Source organism: Ranitomeya variabilis, chromosome 3 (assembly GCF_051348905.1).
Source record: "Ranitomeya variabilis isolate aRanVar5 chromosome 3, aRanVar5.hap1, whole genome shotgun sequence".
NCBI classification, from domain to species: domain Eukaryota; kingdom Metazoa; phylum Chordata; class Amphibia; order Anura; family Dendrobatidae; genus Ranitomeya; species Ranitomeya variabilis.
Window position 1 is genome coordinate 143420758 of NC_135234.1, and position 15062 is coordinate 143435819.

The following is a 15062-nucleotide window of genomic DNA, read 5'->3' on the forward strand; positions in this document are numbered from 1 at the left end:
ATGCGGCTCTGCTCCATCCCCACTGTAAACCCCTCCTTACCCCACACATAAACGAACCCTCATCCATCACCATGACAACCAGCACTGCACAGTCCTGCATACAATGAGGCCCCTGATCATATGACCCAAAATACGGCCCTGTATATGGCGGCACATTAGTTACAACAGTAATTACAGTGCAGCACCTCAGGTATGTAATAATGTAATAATTTATTTTTTCTCCAGCACCTGCAGACCCGGAGCCCCAGCCGGAGTCACCTACAGGCTCGTCACCAACAGGCTCGCCAGCATCACTCCGTGATATGGGTGAAGCCTTGTCTCCCGGTAATTCTTGCACATAAAAAAAGGTCCATACAACTTGTAAAGGATAGGGCTGTCATGTACTATGAAGTGTTGTATATTTCCCTAGCCGGTGATGCCAGAGGATCCGGGTGGTCCCTTAGCTTGTCATCACCCGAGCTACCCGGAAACCGTAAGTGTTAAATAACAAACACGTACCTGATAGTTAGATGCATGTACAGAATAAGGTTTACCATTCCCTCCATAGAAATCCCTACATTAGAGGACCTCCTGGCTTCACACAGGAGGATGATGGCGGCACAGCGGACACTGACTGAGCAAGTCAAACAGCACGGAGTGATGCTGGCAAGTTTTGTGGCTGCCCAACAGCAGAGCGGCAGCCACTAATTTATTTTTTTTGTTGTTGTTGTTATATTTAAGTTTTTTGTTGTTGTTATCTTTATTTTCGTTATAAAACAAAATTACAGTTTATATCCGCTGTTGTGTACGCTTTGTTAAAAACAAATAACATGTTTCATCACTCACACTCATAATATGTATGCATCTGTATACATGCACCCAGCCCATTACCCCGCCTACTAGACCTGCAAATAACTATATGCTGAATTCAGTAAAGCAGGCTGCAAGTTTGAAACAACAAAACATTTTTATTTTTAACAAATATTAACATAAATAAACATTTTAAATTAACTCTTTCATTAACAATAACTTAACTATTTAACAATTAAACTTAAACCCTAAATGTTAAATGGCACTAAAGTTCTTCATACTGGTTGGGCGGAGAAGTTAATTGGGCAAGGAAAGAATGTGAAAACCTGGGATATTGTGGTGGAGGGGCAAGCGGCAGGTTTTGATGAGATATAATTCGACGGTGTGCTGGTGTGCCACGCATTGCCTCAGGCGTTTCGTTCATTGGCTGCCGTGAACAAGGATCACCTTCCATCCAACTGTGTACAGTGGACGTTTCGTCCAGTTGACCGGCTGCCGCTTTGCTTAAAGTTTCAAAAAGGACCCTTTTGGCGTGTATCCTCTGAGTGTCTTCCAGCTTCCCTAGCCGATCAGCGGCGAAGTTGGCAAAGCTGTCCACGGTAGTGTTGCTCTGCTGGCTTAACATCTGCTTTGCCAAACTGACTAGCTCTGTTGATGGCGACAAGGTGTCCTTTCTTCTACGACAATTGTTTATCCGCCGTGGTACAGAAGCTGAGTTGAGGGTTGAGGGTGCAGGGTCTTCACTCGACCCCTCAGTAGCCTGCGCCAGGCTCGGTTCATCACCCAGCATGTTGTCACTGGTTGCGGTGGACAGATCATCATGCCGATCTTGCTGCAGGAACAGAAAATTAGAAAATTAAGAATTAAGGGGAGGAACTAGTAGTACAGGATAGGATTTGTCATTCAAGGGTATGAGCACTGAGTGGGGCAAAAAAGTAAAGGATTGTACTTATCTGAAGTGGAAGGGATAACTTTTCTAAACTGCAGAATAAAGCAGGTAAAAGCTTAGTTACTATTTTCTATTCTACTATGGCATGAGAGACCAAGTTTTAATGCTTTTTACAGGGAAGCAAGCAAAGAAGGTACTTACATCTCCAACAGGGGTGTCAGTCGGGATCACAGGGTCTTGATCCAGGGTCTGCCGCATTGATGATACCATTGTGCGCGGCAGCTCCTGGTCACGGGTGAAGCCAAGCAAGTCATAGTACCATAACGAGGGCACATAAACCTCATCTGTGGCGGCACCAGACTTCATTGACTTCACCACCTTGTTCAGCTCTTTTTTATACACTGTGTGTAGACCCTGGATCTTTTTCCGGACAACGCTCTCATCCACTTTCTCGCAGGGGTTATGCTGCTTATAAAGAGCAACAAGTTTTCCATATGCCTCCCTTTTTTTATTTCTGTTACTGTAATCAGCAGATTTAATCTGCCAAAGGCAGGGCAGGGACCGATACATCTCAATTAATTCCCGTACAAATTCCTCGCTATTGTAAGACATCTGAAAGAAAGAATAGCTTACAGTGAGCATATATAGAACATTTTAAAAAGAGTTAAGTTTGAGCCACACTACCGTGTGCCCACGAGACTGCCTAAAATGGCTCCATGTGCAAAAGTATATGTACACAGATAGCAGCCAAGCCCTCCCTCCCTCCTTCCAGAGCAATGATAGCAGATAATTAGTAGGTGCCCTATAATAAATTATGGACAATGGAAACGCATTTGAGACCCCAAAGATACCTACCGTGCACAAAGTATAGATATCAGAAGAACCGTTGAAGAATAGAATCAAAGAGGAGTCGCAGGCCGGCGAACTCTACAACGATCTGCAATCCACCACGCGCTCAGGAACAAAGGATGGAAGAGCTATCGTGTCGCCTCATAAACCAAGGCCGCCAACCAATCAGAACGCAGTAGCGACCACCAATCGGAACTGAATGGGCGCGGAAAAGGCAACGCAAATGCACGCCTGTGTGACTACAATGTCACACAGGCCGTCCCTCATCGAGGTCTGAATCGTCATAATAGCTGCCATGTGACAGGGTCACAATGACCAACGACATCGTTGTACAGGTCGCTACAGGTCGCCGCATCGCTGCTGCGTCGTTGGGAAGATCTCACTGTTTGACATCTCACCAGCGACCACATAGCGACTCAGCAACGATCCCGGACAGGTCGTATCGTTGTCGGGATCGCTTTAGCGTCGCTAAGTGTGACGGGGCCTTTAGTTTCCCTTTGTTAGTGGTGTTCGACAGTGCGGCACCACATGCACTTTGTGCGCTAAATATAATTAGTATGCAGAAAAGCTGCGGAGACACCATCACGTGTTTCTCAATGCAAGCAATGAATAGCCAGGTCTTTCACCGGGAAGGAACAACCACGGGAAGGGCAGCATCCAATAAAGGAAAACCACCTATGCCAAAACATGGTATCCATCCACAGACAGCTGTTTTGGGGTATTTGCCCCTCATCAGTGTGGAGTAGGAAACTGGCTATTAGGAGCAGTGCCTAGTGAAAAGGCTATAAACATAAGGATGAATGACCTCGGGGAGATCAAAACATCCAACACCGCGGAGACACCATCACGTGTTTCTCAACGCAGTGATCCAGAACACTGCCCCCATCCCTTATGGGAAATATGCAAATACATGTAGAAAAGCCACGGAGACACTATCACGTGTTTCTCAACGCAGTGATCCAGAACACTGCCCCCATCCCTTATGGGAAATATGCAAATGCATGTAGAAAAGCCGCGGAGACACCATCACGTGTCATAGGTGGTTTTCCTTTATTGGATGCTGCCCTTCCCGTGGTTGTTCCTTCCCGGTGAAAGACCTGGCTATTCATTGCTTGCGTTGAAAAACACATGATGGTGTCTCCGCGGAGGAGTGTATGGAGGTCAGCGGCTCTGAAAGCTGCTCAGCGGAGATGGTGGAGGAGGACAGTGGCGGTGCTGTGTAGTTATGTGCTATTATTTCAGTAGCTAGGTGGTTTTGTATATAGCATTTGCCTTTGAAAAAGTTTTTTTTGTTTTTTGTGTTTTTCATGTAAGTTGAGTAATGTCATGTTCGTAGGTTGTTTTCTTTAGTATTTTTTGTGTATGTGATGGGTTTTGTAATCATATCACAAAATGTGAGGGTCTTTAAAAGCAGGTTGCGGTGGGCAGCCATTTTGGATTTTTTTGCAACCCAGAATGCAGGAATTTTTTGTCTGCAGGAGTGTGGGATTGTGAATGGTGTGAAGGGGAGTGAATGGCCTCATGGTGCGTCTGTGTGGTCAGGGAGTGCCTGTAATAAAAATGATGGTGTGGGTTTTTTTGTGAAGGGAAATGATGTGAGTTTGTGTGACTATATGGTGATTGAGGTTGGAAGGTGTGTGTTGGCTAATTTTGAGTTTAGAAATGTTCGTTTTTGCGTTATTAATGTATATGCACCTGTGGATAAACAGGAGCGTAGAGTTTTATTTAAAAAAATCAAGTTTTTTATTCCAGGAAGAGTGCCTGTTGTGATAGTGGGTGATATGAACTGTGATGTGGGAAGTGTGAATGTCGATGCATCAGGGAAAGTGTTAATGGATATGGTGAGTGATTTTGGTTTAAAAGATATGCAGCGGGCATGCAAGATAACTCCGTTGTTAAATACGTTTTTTTCTGACAGTGGGAGGGTGGAGTCTAGATTGGACTATTGTTTTGTTTAAAAAAATCTGATTCCTGTTAGTTAAGCACAGGAGAGGGTGTATTTTTCGAATCATGTGTGTATGAAGTGTGAATTGGATTTGCATGATAATGAGGTGGCTGGGAAAGGTGTGTGGAAGTTGAAAGTGAGTTTGCTGGAAAGAGGGGGGGTGAGAGAGGAGTATGAAAGACATTATGCAGAGTGGTGTGGGTGCAGGAGTGATTTCAGAAATGTGTGTGAATGGTGGGATTGGGTTAAATGGAAAACCAAGAGTTTTTTTAAAAAAAACTCGGGTACAAGTGTGTGGCTGCAAAGAGAGAAAGGTTTGTTTTTTTAAATGCAAGATTGAGTGTGTTGTATAAGTTGAGGGTGGGAGGGATGGATGTGAGTGAAGATTTAGTGAAAGTGAAAAAAGAAGTGAATGATTTTTTGTTAGAAAGAGGGAGGAATATTGTGTATAGGGCTAAATTAGAGAATTTGGAGAAGAATAAGAAGTGTTCGCGTTTTTTCTTTAAGAAAGTTTTTGGGAAGAGGCAGAGTATGAGTGTTTTGAATGGGATGAATGGAAATGAAGTTAGTGGCGCGGACTTGTGTGAGGAAGTGGCAAAGTTTTATGATGATTTATATGCTGTGATATGGAGGGATGAAGGTTTGGAGGGTGAGGTGTTGAGTGTTTTGGAAAATAGTTTGAATAGGATAGAAAGGGAAAGTTTGATGGGTGATGTGACAGGTGAAGAAGTATGGAAGGTGGTGTGCAGTATGGCGCTGAATAAAACACTGGGGGAGGATGGTCTACTGGTGGAATTTTATCGGGTGATGTGGGATGTGTTTGGGAAGGATTTTGTGGATGTATGTAAGTATACATGGGCGAATGCAGAGGTGGCAAATGGTATGCGTGCAGGGGTGGTTGTGCTATTGCCAAAAAAAGGTGATTTGAAAAATCTAAAAAATTGGAGGCCGATCACATTGCTGAATTGTGATTATAAGATTTATGTGAAACTTTTGGCTAACAGGTAGTGTTGAGCATTCAGATACTGCAAGTATCGGGTATCGGCCGATATTTGCTGTATCGGAATTCCGATACCGAGTTTCGATATTTTTGCGATATCGGAAATCGGAATCGGAAGTGTGCGGTGCGTATGGTTCCCAGGGTCTGGAGGAGAGGAGACTCTCCTTCAGGCCCTGGGATCCATATTCATGTAAAAAATAAATAATACAAATAAAAAATATTGATATACTCACCCCTCCGGCGGACCCTGGACCTTAGCGATGTAACCGGCAGCCTCCGTTCCTAAGAATGAGTGAGTGTAGGGCCTGTGATGACGTCGCGGCTTGTGATTGGTCGCGTGAGCAGTCACATGAGCGGTCACGCGACCAATCACAAGCCACGAGGTCATCGAAGGTCCTTCACTCTGCATTCTTAGGGAACAGAGGCAGACGCTTGGACCGGTGAGAGCCGGGGCCGTCAGAAGGGGTGAGTATATCAATATTTTTTATTTTTATTCTTTATTTTATACATGAATATGGATCCCAGGGCCTGAAGGAGAGTTTCCTCTTCTTCAGATCCTGGGAACCATTCCGATATTTTGTGTCCCATTGATATGCATTGGTATCGGGTACCGGTATCGGCGATATCCGATACTTTTTGGGTATCGGCCGATCCAATCCGATACCGATACCTTTGCATATTGGAAGGTATTGCTCAACACTACTAACAGGATGCGTGGCGTGGTTGGGAGTGTGGTGGGTGAGGAGCAATGTTGTGCGGTACCTGGAAGACGAATACATGGAAGTTTGTGTATGTTGAGAGATTGTTTGTGGGACTGCATGAATCGTAAGAAAGGGGTGTATGTGTTGTTTGGATTTTGAGAAGGCGTATGATAGATTGGCGCATGGTTTTTTGTTTAGTGTGTTGGTGAAGATGGGTTTTCCTTCTGAGTTTGTTGAGAGAGTGAGAAGTTTGTATAAGAATATTTATAGTTGTGTGTTGTTGAATGGAAATGTGGGGAGGAGAGTAAATGTATTTTCGGATGTTCGGCAGGGGTGTCCTTTGTCCACTATCGTTTTTATTTGCGCAATTGGGCCTTTGTTATGTCTGTTAAGAAAAGATAAGGTGATTCAGGGTGTGCAAGTACCCAGGAGTGGGGAGAGAGAGTGGAAGATGAGTGGCTATATGGATGATGTGTGTGTGCTGTGTGATTCAGAGTGTTCGGTACGGCGTGTGAAGTTGTTGGTTTCTATTTTTTGTGGAGCATCTGCTTTTAAAGTGAATTGGGAGAAGAGTGAGTGTAAGAATTTTGGGGGAAGGAGTCTGAGCGATGATGTTGGAGTGAATGTGGTGAGTGGATCGATAAAGGTTTTGGGTGTGAAGTTTTCAGACAAATTGGATGGAGAGGAAAGCTGGGTAGATGTGAAAGAGAGAGTGGAGCGTAAGTTTAATTTTTGGAGTTTGAGGGATCTTACGTTTTTTGGTAAAATTTTAGTTATTAAGAGTGTTGTGTTACCTATTTTTTTGTATGTTGCGATGGTTTTTCCACCAAGCTACATGTGTATTAGAAGATTAAATAGGGTTTTGTTTGTCTTTTTTGGGGGTTCATGTATGGAGCGTGCGAGGAAAGAGATTGTTATGAAGAGTTTGGATAAGGGGGGACTGGGTTTCCCAAATTTGAATGTTTTTTTCGGCGTGAATATTATGGTGTTTGTATTAGGTGTGATTAGGATGGATGGGAAGTATGCATGTATGTGCAGGTTTTTGTTTGGAAATTTCTTGTTTCGTTTGAAATGGCGTGAAAGAGATCTTAGGAGCCCAGTGGCTTTTGAGGTTCCTGTGTGGTATGTGGGGGTTTACAAATTTTTAGTGAAGTATGAACTGTGTGATGTGGATGTGAGATTGTTAGAAAACACGAAAGCTGTATATAAGATGATTGAGTGTAGAGAGATGGAATGTGACATTATTGTAGGACGAGCCCATAGGCTGTTCTTGCCAGATTTTAAAATGGTAAGAGGGGATGATGTGCAGAAAGTATGGAAGAAGGTACGTGTGAATGGTATGACAAATAGGCAGAGTGAGATTGTATGGCAGTCATTGCATGGGGTGTTGCCGGTGAGGGAGTTTCTCAAAAATCGGGGTTTAGTGAGGAGTGAGAGGTGTCCGAGGAGTGGATGTGGTGGGAGTGAGAGTGTGGTGCATTTGTTTTGGAATTGTCAGTATGCTAGAAGTGTGATTGCAGGTCTGGGTCGTTTGTGTAAGGAGCTGTGTGAGGTGAATCTGTTGTCTTTTGAGCTTTTTATGTTTGGATTGGGTATGTGTGGGGAAAAGGAGAGAGTATTGTGGTTGATGATGGCATGTATAAAAGAGGTTTTGTGGGATGTGAGGAATGTGTATGTGTTTAAAAGGAAGGATATTGAGGTTAAAAACTGTATAAAAATTATTTTGGGAAAATTGTATTTTTGCTTTGTGTGTGATCAGAGGAGGAGAAAGGAGGTGTATGCAGAGGGAATTTGGAAGACTAAAAAGTGGAAACATTTTGTTAATGTATCTTGAAGTGTTTTTTTGGTTGTTAATAAAAAAAATTTCTTGTGTTTTCCAAGGATGATGGGAACAGCGGTTGCACTAAGTATGTGGCACGCTGTTTTGGGAGATGAGTTCCTTATAGTTTTGGTTACCTGACTGTGGAACTTCCCATCTGAGGGAAAAAAAAAGCTGTCTGTGGATGGATACCATGTTTTGGCATAGGTGGTTTTCCTTTATTGGATGCTGCCCTTCCTGTGGTTGTTCCTTCCCGGTGAAAGACCTGGCTATTCATTGCTTGCGTTGAGAAACACGTGATGGTGTCTCCGTGGCTTTTCTACATGCATTTGCATATTTCCCATAAGGGATGGGAGCAGTGTTCTGTATCACTGCATTGAGAAACACGTGATGGTGTCTCCGCGGTGTTGGATGTTTTGATCTCCCCGAGGTCATTCATCCTTATGTTTATAGCCTTTCCACTAGGCACTGCTCCTAATAGCCAGTTTCCTACTCCACACTGATGAGGGGCAAATACCCCGAAACAGCTGTCTGTGGATGGATACCATGTTTTGGCATAGGTGGTTTTCCTTTATTGGATGCTGCCCTTCCCGTGGTTGTTCCTTCCCGGTGAAAGACCTGGCTATTCATTGCTTGCGTTGAAAAACACGTGATGGTGTCTCCGTGGCTTTTCTACATGCATTTGCATATTTCCCATAAGGGATGGGGGCAGTGTTCTGGATCACTGCGTTGAGAAACACGTGATGGTGTCTCCGGGGTGTTGGATGTTTTGATCTCCTCGAGGTCATTCATCCTTATGTTTATAACTAAATATAATTAGTGGCTCTGTGAAGTAACAGGGCTCGCTGCAGTACACACTGGGTGTTGGTTAAGCCATGTGTGTTCAATATTGTACTGCCATATAGTGTCTGCCATTACCAAACAGCAGTTAACATCTCTGCACGGTGGACCTCGAGCTGCGAACGCACCTTATTACTATCTTTATCTTTATTTGGTGCGTTCCACCAGCCCTAACATCATCAAAAAGTTAATTTATTTCAGTTCTTCAATGCAAAACTCATATATTATATCCAGTCATTTCAAACAGAGTCATCTATTTCAATTTGTTTATTATTTATTTGGGCGTGAAAAGTATACAGACCCCTTTACATTTTTCACTCTTTGTTTAATTGCATCCATTTGGTAAAGTCAAAAAAGTTCATTTTTTTTCTCATTAATGTACACTCTGCACCTCATCTTGACTGAAGAAAAACAGAAATTCAGAATTTTTTACAAACTTATTAAAAAAGAAAAACTGAAATATCACATGGTCATAAGTGTTTAGACCCTGTGCTCAGTATTAAGTAGAAGCACCCTTTTGAACTAGTACAGCCATGAGTTGTCTTGGGAATGATTCAACAAGTTTTTCACACATGGATTAGGGGATCCTCTGCCATTCTTCCTTGCAGATCCTCTCCATTTCCATCAGGTTGGATGGTGAATGTTGGTGGACAGTCATTTTCAGGTCTCTCCAGAGATGCTTAATTGGGTTTAGGTCAGGGCTCTGGCTGGGCCAGTCAAGAATGGCCACAGGGTTGTTCTGAAGCCACTCATTTGTCATTTTAGCTGTGTGCTTAGGGTTGTCTTGTTAGAAGGTGAACCTTTGGCCAAGTCTGAAGTCCAGAGCACTCTGGAAGAGATTTTCATCCAGGGTAGCTCAGTACTTGGATGCATTCATGTTTCCTTCAATGGCAACCAGTCGTCCTGTCATTGCAGCTGAAAAACAACCCCATAGCATAATGCTGCCACCACAATGTTTCACTGTTGGGATTGTATTTTGCAGGTGATGAGCAGTGCCTGGTTTTCTACACACATACCACTTAGAATTATCACCAAACAGGTCTATCTTCATCTCATCAGACCAGAGAATCTTATTTCTCATAGTCTGGGCATCATTCATGTGTTTTTTAGCAAACTCTAAGCAAATGCAGGCTTTTGTAATGCCCGACAGAGCTGTGGGGTACTCAGTACTGAGTCTGGTACTTAAAGGGATGTGTCATGGTGGTGGCGACCTGGTCTGTTGGCCTGGGTGCCCATATTAAAGGGATGGTCTTTAAAGAGGTTAGTTGAATAATAAAAGTTCATGACACCACATGTGGTATTCGGTCAGGGTTGACTGACACTGCTTAAAGGGGTCCACTGGGGTGATGTTATGGCAGCAGGGATGGTATGGCTTCCCACAGGTGAAGCTGGGTCCCTAGGGGTCCTGGTGTAATAGATGAAGATGGTGATAGGTGGTGTAGTAAGAAATGGAGGACACAGGGTTGCTGTCTCTTTACCTCTTTACTTGGTTCAAGGGAGCCACAGTCCAGGGTACCGGATCACAGATGCTGCTGTGGTTCAGCCGGCTTGGAAGCGAATTGGGAAGCCCTCTAACCATGTGGGGTTGGAAGCTTTCCTTCAAGCGCTGTGTGTTGTGAATTCTGCTCTTGGGCTCCCTCCGGTGGTTGTAAGTGGTAGCACTGCTGTCTCTGAATCGCAGCATTTATCAGGTGTGTTCACTTTTTGCAATTTTGACTGGGCTATTTAGTCTTGCTTCACCCTTTAGTCAGTGCCAGTTGTCCATTGTTCCTGGAGGATTCACATCCCTGCCTGGTCTCTTCTGCTTTGCAGTTCATTTCAATAAAGATAAGTTCTGGCCTTGATTTTTGCTGTCCACATGCTGTGGCCTTATTGTTCAGTTCTTTTCCATGTTTTTGTCTTGTCCAGCTTGGTCTGTATAAGGATTTGTTTAGCCAAGCTGGTATCTCTGGAGATGCAGATATACCCTCCATATCTTTAGTTAGCTGTGGAGATTTTGTATTTTCTGTGGTGGATATTTTCTAGTGTTTTAATACTGACCGCATAGTACTCTGTCCTATCCTTTCTATTTAGCTAGAAGTGGCCTCCTTTGCTAAATTCTCATTTCAGTCTGTGTATGTTTTTTCCCTCTCCTCTCACAGTCAATATTTGTGGGGGGCTGTCTATCCTTTGGGGATTTTCTCTGAGGCAAGATAGTTTTCCCTTTTCTATCTCTAGGGGTAATTAGTCCTCCGGCTGTGTCGAGATATCTAGGGAGCGCTAGGTACATTTCCACGGCTACTTCTAGTTGGGGTGTTAAGTTCAGGGTCTGCGGTCAGTACAGGTACCACCTTCTCCAGAGTACGTCTCATGCTGCTCTTAGGCCACCAGATCATAACAGTACAACTGGCCAAAAATGAGTTAACCGCATCTCAGAAGAAGGGAAGGAAAGTGCTGAGCCATTTTTTTTTTCTGTAGTCTGTTGTGTTTTTTTTTTTCTTCCCTCTTTACCTCTGGGTGGGTCAGGAGTTCGGCGCTGGTACGGATGTTCAGGGATCGGCTTCTCGTGTGGATCAACTTGCTGCTAGAGTACAGGGTATTTCCGATTATATAGTTCAGACTCCGGTTTTAGAGACTAGAATTCCAACTCCTGATTTGTTTTTTGGGTATAGGTCCAAATTTCTGAGCTTTAAAAATAACTGTAAACTGTTTTTTGCTCTGAAACCCCGTTCCTCTGGTGATCCCATCCAGCAGGTTAAAATTGTTATATCTCTGCTGCGTGGTGACCCCCAGGATTGGGCATTTGCCCTGGAACCTGGGAATCCGGCGTTGCTTAATGTAGACACCTTTTTTCAGGCGCTTGGGTTATTGTATGACGAACCTAATTCAGTGGATCATGCTGAGAAGACCTTGTTGGCCCTGTCTCAGGGTCAAGAAGCGGCAGAATCATATTGCCAGAAGTTTAGAAAATGGTCTGTACTGACTAAATGGAATGAGGATGCCTTGGCGGCAATCTTCAGAAAGGGTCTTTCTGAATCCGTTAAAGATGTTATGGTGGGGTTCCCCACGCCTGCTGGTCTGAGTGATTCTATGTCTCTGGCCATTCAGATTGATTGGCGCTTGCGCGAGCGCAGAGTTGTGCATGCTATGGCATTGTCTTCCGAGCAGAGTCCTGAGCCTATGCAGTGTGATAGGATTGTGTCTAGAGCTGAACGACAAGGATTCAGACGTCAGAATAGGTTGTGTTTTTACTGCAGCGATTCTGCTCATGTTATTTCTGATTGCCCTAAGCGTTCCAAGAGAATCGCTAGTTCTGTTACCATCAGTACTGTACAACCTAAATTTCTGTTATCTGTGACCCTGATCTGCTCATTATCGTCATTTTCTGTCTTGGCATTTGTGGATTCAGGTGCCGCTCTAAACTTAATGGACTTAGAATTTGCCAGACGTTGTGGTTTCCCCTTGCAGCCTTTGCAGAGTCCTATTCCTTTGAAAGGCATTGATGCTACACCGTTGGCTAAAAATAAACCTCAGTTTTGGACACAGCTGACCATGTGCATGGCGCCAGCCCATCAGGAAGATTGTCGTTTTCTGGTGTTGCATAATTTGCATGATGCTATTGTGCTGGGTTTTCCATGGCTGCAGGTACATAATCCGGTGTTGGATTGGAAATCTATGTCTGTGACTAGTTGGGGTTGTCAGGGAGTTCATGGTGACGTTCCTTTGATGTCAATTGCCTCCTCCCCCTCTTCTGAAATTCCTGAGTTTTTGTCAGATTTCCAGGATGTATTCAATGAGCCCAAGTCCAGTTCCCTTCCACCGCATAGGGACTGTGATTGTGTTATTGACTTGATTCCAGGCTGTAAGTTCCCTAAGGGCCGACTTTTCAACCTGTCTGTGCCAGAACACACCGCCATGCGGAGCTATGTTAAGGAGTCCTTGGAGAAGGGGCATATTCGGCCATCTTCTTCACCATTGGGAGCAGGTTTTTTTTTGTTGCCAAAAAAGATGGCTCCTTGAGACCCTATATTGATTATCGCCTCTTGAATAAGATCACGGTCAAATTCCAATACCCTTTGCCTTTGCTTTCTGATCTGTTTGCTAGGATTAAGGGGGCTAGTTGGTTTACTAAGATTGACCTTCGAGGGGCATATAATCTTGTTCGTATTAAGCAGGGTGACGAATGGAAAACTGTGTTTAATACGCCCGAAGGCCATTTTGAATACCTTGTGATGCCATTCGGACTCTCTAATGCTCCATCTGTGTATCAGTCCTTCATGCATGATATATTTCGGAATTATCTTGATAAATTCATGATTGTATATTTGGATGATATTTTGATTTTTTTCAGATGATTGGGAGTCTCATGTGAAACAAGTCAGGATGGTATTTCAGATCCTTCATGATAATGCCTTGTTTGTGAAGGGGTCTAAGTGCCTCTTTGGAGTACAGAAGATTTTTTGGGGGGCTTCATTTTTTCTCCCTCATCTATAGAAATGGATCCGGTTAAGGTTCAGGCCATTCATGATTGGATCCAGCCCACATCCATGAAGAGCCTTCAGAAATTTTTGGGCTTTGCTAATTTTTATCGCCGTTTCATTGCCAACTTTTCCAGAGTGGTTAAACCCCTGACCGATTTGATGAAGAAAGGCGCTGATGTGATGAATTGGTCCTCTGTGGCTGTTTCTGCCTTTCAGGAGCTTAAACGCCGATTTACTTCTACCCCTGTGTTGCGTCAGCCGGATGTTTCTCTTCCTTTTCAGGTTGAGGTTGACGCTTCTGAGATTGGGGCAGGGGCCGTTTTGTCTCAGAGGAATTCTGATGGTTCCTTGATGAAACCGTGTGCCTTCTTTTCTCGAAAGTTTTCACCTGCGGAACGCAATTTTGATGTCGGAAATCGTGAGTTGTTGGCTATGAAGTGGGCATTTGAGGAGTGGCGACATTGGCTTGAGGGGGCCAAGCACCGTATTGTGGTCTTGACCGATCATAAGAATCTGATTTATCTCGAGTCTGCAAAACGGCTGAATCCTAGACAGGCCCGATGGTCCCTGTTTTTCTTCCGTTTTGATTTTGTGGTCTCGTATCTTCCGGGTTCTAAGAATGTTAAGGTTGATGCCCTCTCTAGGAGCTTTTTGCCCGATTCTCCTGGGGTCCTTGAGCCGGTCGGTATTCTGAAGGAAGGGGTGATTCTTTCTGCCATCTCCCGTGATTTACGACGGGTTCTTCAGGAATTTCAGGCTGATAAACCTGACCACTGTCCAGTGGGGAAATTGTTTGTTCCTGACAGATGGACTAGTAAAGTGATTTCGGAGGTTCATTGTTCTGTGTTAGCTGGTCATCCTGGGATTTTTGGTACCAGAGATTTGGTTGGTAGGTCCTTTTGGTGGCCTTCTTTGTCACGGGATGTGCGTTCTTTTGTGCAGTCCTGTGGGACTTGTGCGCGGGCCAAGCCTTGCTGTTCCCACGCTAGTGGGTTGCTTTTGCCTTTGCCGGTCCCTGAGAGGCCTTGGATGCATATTTCTATGGATTTTATTTCGGATCTTCTGGTTCCCCAGAGGATGTCAGTTATCTGGGTGGTTTGTGACCGGTTTTCTAAGATGGTTCATTTGGTACCTTTGCCTAAGTTGCCTTCCTCTTCTGATTTGGTTCCGTTGTTTTTTCAGCATGTGGTTCGTTTGCATGGCATTCCGGAGAATATTGTGTCCGATAGAGGTTCCCAGTTTGTTTCTAGGTTTTGGCGGGCCTTTTGTGCTAGGCTGGGCATTGATTTGTCTTTTTCTTCCGCATTTCATCCTCAGACAAATGGCCAAACCGAGCGAACTAATCAGACTTTGGAAACTTATTTAAGATGCTTTGTGTCTGCTGATCAGGATGATTGGGTGGCTTTCTTGCCATTGGCCGAGTTTGCCCTTAATAATCGGGCTAGTTCTGCTACCTTGGTTTCACCCTTCTTTTGTAACTCTGGTTTTCATCCTCGTTTTTCTTCGGGGCAGGTTGAGCCTTCTGATTGTCCTGGGGTGGACTCTGTGGTTGACAGGTTGCAGCAAATTTGGGCTCATGTTGTTGACAATTTGGTGTTGTCTCAGGAGGGGGCTCAGCGTTTTGCTAACCGTCGTCGGTGTGTTGGTTCCTGGCTTCGGGTTGGGGATTTGGTCTGGTTGTCTTCCCGTCATGTCCCTATGAAGGTTTCTTCCCCTAAGTTTAAGCCTTGGTTTATTGGCCCTTATAGGATTTCTGAGATTATCAATCCA